This window comes from Bos taurus, chromosome 14 (assembly GCF_002263795.3).
Source record: "Bos taurus isolate L1 Dominette 01449 registration number 42190680 breed Hereford chromosome 14, ARS-UCD2.0, whole genome shotgun sequence".
Taxonomy (NCBI): domain Eukaryota; kingdom Metazoa; phylum Chordata; class Mammalia; order Artiodactyla; family Bovidae; genus Bos; species Bos taurus.
In genome coordinates this window covers 68086313-68093057 of record NC_037341.1, presented here as the reverse complement: position 1 = coordinate 68093057, position 6745 = coordinate 68086313, and positions in this window count along the sequence as shown.

The following is a 6745-nucleotide window of genomic DNA, read 5'->3' as shown; positions in this document are numbered from 1 at the left end:
CAAGTCCAGGGTTAAACAAAGTGTCTTCTCCCCCAGTGGCACCATAATGAATCCCAGAATGGAGCCTCCCTTGCTCTGACTGAGCCATGTCATACACATGTACCAATCACCGATCTCAGAGGGTAGAATACACCGTTAGGACTAGACTCAGTCTCGCATTGCCATGCTGGGGTTCAGTGCAGTCAACCAAACTCTAATCATGTGAGTTAAACGTTGACTAAGGGTGGTTTCTCCAAAACAAACCCCGGGGCATTCTTACCTCAAGAAGTAGGTATGGATGTCAGGTGACAAAAACAATCGACACCCACTGTCATCTTCAACTTGCTTTCTGGTTTTCTTATCTTTTCCTGTGTCATCAGCACCCACAGGATCCCACACCCTCCCTCTCTTTCTCATTCCTTCTCTATTGACATATCAATCCCTACTAAACACACATCAGTTCCATTTTTGTCCTTGGCTGCTCTCTGCCTCTTCAGCAACATTTCTTTTTCTGCCTTCCTTTCCCAATCTTCACCTGGATTTTAACTCGCCAGCATCATCTTCAAGAATTAGAATACCTGCTGGTACTAAGCTTCTTACCAGAACTGCAACAGCTGCTGGAGCTGTTTGCTTTCTCGGGTGACCACAGAATCTCCCTCATTTTTCATCAGCTTTTTCCTTCTGTTTCTATAACCCCATCAAAACCAAATATACCCAGGCTTTCCCATCCATCTTAGAAAACAAGACAAAACCACTTTCTCGCGGCCTTGGCAGCGAGCCCACCTCCACCCTTCTCCTTCCTGTTCTCTGTCTCCTCCCCCCATCACACTCTCACCCCATCTCAACCCCTCCAGGCTTAAGCTCTCTCAACCTGTCTCTGCTTTCTTTCACCAAACTCATTTCTTACATCTCTGAAGTTCTGTTTCTGGGGCTGTCTCCTTTCACCACCCTCCCCAAATTTCCTCATAGTCAAAATATTTGAGTCCTCTCTCTCCCTTATCTTCCACATGCAAACTGCCCTTGGAACGTTTCGAGTAGACCCTGCAAGAGTCCCCAGCGCCATCCCGTCCTCTGTTTCTTCTGCTATATCAAGATCTCTCTCTCAGCTCACCTGTCTCCCTCGTTCCAGTCTCTCCATCCTTCAATTTGTCCTTCCATCCAACGCACAGAACTGATTTGTGAAATACTCCCTTGCTTTAACAACTTACAGTGAGCCACAGGATGAAATGTACGTGCCTTGGCTTTGAATTCAAGGCCATTCACCCTGTGCCCCCACCTGCTGTCTAGTCCTAGAGATACTCTGAATGTCCATTGCAGCTCTCTGCAAAACTGATCCCTCCACAATGTTCTCATCCTCCCTCCTCCGCCTCTGCCTCTGGAGAAGCCCTATTCCTTCTCCAAGATTGAGCCTCTCCCCTGCAGGATTCTCTCCTCACCTTCCTGGCTGCCCTCCTCTAACATTATCACTCTGATTTATTGCTGTTTGTCATTGTCTTTAAGTGCCAGACCAGGATCACGGTGAGGGCCGCCCCTGTGCACCACTCCCTGCTGTTTCACACCTGGCGCGGTTGCTGGCACACACTAGACGTGAGGTCTTCACCACCTCTCCAGCCCCGAAGCTTCGCCTGCTCTATGTCTCCTTCATGCCCCCAAAACATGGCCTCTGTATTTCTCATCTGTTCACTGAGGCCAACCCACTCGGAGCGAGATTCCACAGAGCCCTCCACGCTTCTTCCTAGAAATTCAACCCAGCAGGTCGCTCTCAACCCAAATGGTTGCTCTCAGGCTCTGGTCTCACCCTTTCTTCACATCGAGCTCTGCTCCCTCCACCTGCACACAATTTCATTCATCTAACAAGTGTGGATTTTTTGTTCAACATTCTTTTATTCAATAAATATCAGTTGTCCCTGGGGTTCTGCTATCAAACGGAGTGACTCACCTTCATGGTCCCCACACTATGTCCCCTTGTGACAAGGAATCAAGTTAGGTGACTTTTCACTGTTCCCACTACCTGGTAGGGTTATTCGCATATGTGTGTATGCATGTGTGTGTGTGTGTGTGTGTGTGTGTGACAATCTCTCCAGAATATATTCCTCTCCCTCCATATGCATAGCTAAGTAGGTGCTTTACTCCGTGACCATAAACCCTGTATAAACCAAGGCTAGCGTGACTTTGCCATTTACCAGCCAAACCGGGACTCTAGGACAGTCAACAAAGGAGCTATTAAAAGTTTCCCCTGGCAGCAGGTATACCCTGGGACCTTGCCTGGCTAATGAGTACATCTGACCTCCCTAATATCTTTGGCTTTATTTCTTGAATTTTTCCCCACCGGGACCCACTGCTTTAAATGCCTCCCCATTATCTGAGGTTGCCAGCATCTCCTTACTCTTCACGGAAGCCTCAGTCATTCCCACTGCTTCCATCCTCAAATTCATGCTCCTCTTCCCCCGACAGTCTGCCCAATTCTTTATTCCTTCTGCTGTCAAGCAGACACTGGTGACTGATCTTTTTTTACAACTCTTCTTCCATCCCATCCTCACCTATAGGAATCACTTCCCCTTTTTCAATGGACTTTTCTCCTCCTAATTTAAAACTCAGCCTGAAGTCTTCACCTTTACCAGGAATCTTGCCATGACTGTGAAGAATCCGGGGAGAAAACATTCTCATCCAAAGCCAAACATTAACCTCCCCCATTTACTTGCATCCTATATTATTGGCAAGAAAGGAACCCAGAGAAATTAAGGAGGGGTGGAAATTAAGGCATTTATCCACATAATCTCTTTTACATTTTTATCTTATAAGTACTTTGCACAGAAGACTCGTGCCTTCTGTTTCAGACACCAGCACGTGGGTATCTTGACAATAATGATATCAAGGATGTGGAGGCTCTTCTCAAATAATTAATGCACATTTATGGACAGCTTCTTACCTTTCTAAATCAAGTTGCCCCAAATGGTACCCAGGGGCTCAGAACTATCGGAAAATATTGATAGTTTTCTGTCCTCGGGAGCATTTTTTCACAATTATTTTTTTTTTAAGTCCGAGCCTTTGGGGAGATGGGTGGCCTTTCCGACGGGTGTCTGTCTACGCCTCACCTTCAAGCGGAAGCTGCTCCCTCTTCTGGTCAACAGCGAGGGAATGTGCCGGGGAAGGACAGACCTCTCCGGTTCCCCGGAGGGCGCTGAGATGGGGTGTGAGAAAGACGGTTCATTGTACTCTGGCAAGAGGAACGGCACAGATGTGCGATAGGCTCAACTCAATTATCGCATTTGGTTTAATCAGCTTTCTGAGGCTTGCAGTCTCATCAGAGACGCAGCGATCGCCCACCATCCTTCTCAGCAACCCCAGAGAGCCGAGCACAACCCCGTCCTTCCCCCAGAAGATCCTGGAGTCTGCCAGCGCGCTGCACCGCTGGAGTTCGGGCCCACCCCGAGCTCCGCACCGGGGAGACCTGCCAAGCCCCAGAGGAAGGAGACGGCAGTTCGGGTCATCAGAAAGACTTGCCAAAAAGTGCTCAGAAAATGAACAATTAATTTCGGCTGTCAAAACAGATACTAGAGGAGCCCAGTTAGATTTCAAGCATTTTTCTCTCCACCAGCAAATCCAAGGCTTTGTCGGTGATAAGAGATGGAGCAGATTTTAGGGATGTTTGTGAGACAATATTACATAGTGGTTCAGACTGCTGTGGGCTGTGGGATCAAATTGCCTGGTGTGGATCCCAGCTTTGCTTCCCCCACCCCACCCCCTCACCCCCTGCCCTGTCTCCTCAGGCATTTAATTTAACCTCTCTGAACCTCGGTTTGCTTATCTGTAAATTGGGGATGGTGGAAGTAGACAGCAGAAAATGGGAGGAGGGGAGGATTCAAGGAAGACACTTGGCTTGGCTTCTGCATGCAGTCAATAAATGGTTGCTGTTTTGTTGTGTGCGTGTGTGTTTTTTTTAATCACTATTGGTGGTGGTGATGTTATCACACAAAAACTCCTGCTTCTCTTGGAAGTTAACGGGCTCACGTTGTTTGTTCCCTCTTCCTGAAATGATTAGTACTTTGCCCAAACTTCAGAACATTTTCTGAAAATCAGTTCCTTTGGGGAACCCTCACTGGTAAGCAGCAATTTATTGACTCAGTAAAAATGTTCCCCATGAATATAAAACCTCAAAGAAAAGAGAAGTATTTTTGTTGTCGTTCTCCCCCTGTGAGGCTGCAGCCTCGATGACACATACATAAGTAAAATGGAATTTGAAAAGCAAGAGGCAGAGTATTTTGAAAAATTAAAAGTTTCTTATAAATCCTTACAAAAATGCATCTGTGTCAACACAATAAAAGTAATATCCCAGCCTACTGGTTTTCATCTTCTAGTCCTGGGTAAGCCCTAGCTGGTTAACCCTTCCAGTGCTGTTCAAAGGATAGGAAACCCAGCTGCTACTGCTCTTTAGGGCAAGTAAGTGAGCACTCACCCTTATCTTCTGTAACATGAGCTTTCTCCTCTCATGGGGTCACAGTTTTTTCCAGATATTTGAAGAAAGCAGTATCTGATAGTACATTGTACAATAACAGTAAGCAATATTAAAAATAAATCATCTTTGTAATTGAGAAAATAGGCAATTTTTTTTTTTAATCTGGAACATAGAGAATAGATTTGTGATTGCCAAGGAGGAGGGATGTGGGAGAGGGATGGATGGCGTTTGGATTAGCAGATGCAAACTGGTATACTAGAATGGATAAACAACAAGGCCCTACTCAATAGCACAGAGAACTATATTTAGTATCCTATGATAAACCATGGCACCCCACTCCAGTACTCTTGCTTGGAAAATCCTATGGATGGAGAAGTCTGTTAGGCTGCAATCCATGGGGTTGCTAAGAGTCGGACACGACTGAGTGATTTCACTTTCACTTTTCACTTTCATGCATTGGAGAAGGAAATGGCAGCCCACTCCAGTGTTCTTGCCTGGAGAATCCCAGGGACGGGGGAGCCTGGTGGGCTGCCGTCTCTGGGGTCGCACAGAGTCAGACACGACTGAAGTGACTTAGCATAGCATAGCATGATAAGCCATAAGGAAAAAGAACATGAAAAAGAATGCATGTATGTGTGTGTGTAACTGAGTCTCGTTTCTGTACAGCGGTAACACAACATTGTAATTCAACTATATATTTCAATTTTAGAAAAAAAATGTTTAAAGCTAACCCTACATTCCTGGCTACTCTTTCTCTATTTCCAGTGGTAAGTCCCATACTCCTGGGGAGAATTTGTACTGATATTCTTCCTAAAAACCAGTATCTTCCCAATATCCATGTGCTACCTCCTTCCATGACCACAGAAACTGTTTTATTCCCAGCAATTACGTGCCCATGTAAAAGACTACATTTTCCACCCTCCTTTGTAGCCAGGTAAGATCACACAGCTAAGTTCTAGTCAGTGAGATGTAAGTCAAAGCCTTATGTGAAACTTCAGAAAGGCTCTGTAAAGGTAGCTGACACTGCTGGGATTGGGGTGCCTTCTTTTTGCATGTCTTTCCCTTTCTTGCCTACTAGAACATGGATGTGATGACTGGAACTCCAGCAGCTATCTTGAACTATGTGGCAAACTTGAGGATGGAAACCACATTTAAATGATGAAAAAAAATTCCTAATGACTAAGAAATCACTATATCAACCCCGGAATGTCAAATTCCAATTTTTTTTTTTTTCAAAATTGAGACAAACTATCTGCTTTGAGTCACTGTTACTTGGGGCTTTCTGTTCAAGTAGATGAACCTGATCCTAACTGACACATATTTTTGGCACCAGGATGAATTCTCTGCATTGACTTATCTAATGATGCTTACTGCACTGTGCTCCAGTGACTTTAGCAAGTCTTCTCTTCTACAGAGATCCTCCTATTGAGTCATCCCCAACAGTTAGAACTGGACATGGACAACAGACTGGTTCCAAATAGGAAAAGGAGTACGTCAAGGCTGTATATTGTCACCCTGCTTATTTAACTTCTATGCAGAGTACATCATGAGAAACGCTGGACTGGAAGAAACACAAGCTGGAATCAAGATTGCTGGGAGAAATATCAATCACCTCAGATATGCAGATGACACCACCTTTATGGCAGAAAGTGAAGAGGAATTAAAAAGCCTCTTGATGAAAGTGAAAATGGAGAGTGAAAAAGCTGGCTTAAAGCTCAGCATTCAGAAAACGAAGATCATGGCATCCAGTCCCACCACTTTATGGGAAATAGATGGGGAAACAGTGGAAACAGTGTCAGACTTTATTTTTCTGGGCTCCAAAATCACTACAGATGGTGACTGCAGCCATGAAATTAAAAGACGCTTACTCCTTGGAAGGAAAGTTATGACCAACCTAGATAGCATATTTAAAAGCAGAGACATTACTTTGCCAACAAAGGTTCGTCTAATCAAGGCTATGGTTTTTCCTGTGGTCATGTATGTATATGAGAGTTGGACTATGAAGAAGGCTGAGTGCCAAAGAATTGATGCTTTTGAACTGTGGTGTTGGAGAAGACTCTTGAGAGTCCCTTGGACTGCAAGGAGATCCAACCAGTCCATTCGGAAGGAGATCAGCCCTGGGATTTCTTTGGAAGGAATGATGCTAAAGCTGAAACTCCAGTACTTTGGCCACCTCATGCGAAGAGTTGACTCATTGGAAAAGACTCTGATGCTGGGAGGGATTGGGGGCAGGAGGAGAAGGGGACGACAGAGGATGAGATGGCTGGATGGCATCACTGACTCGATGGATGTGAGTCTGAGTGAACTCCG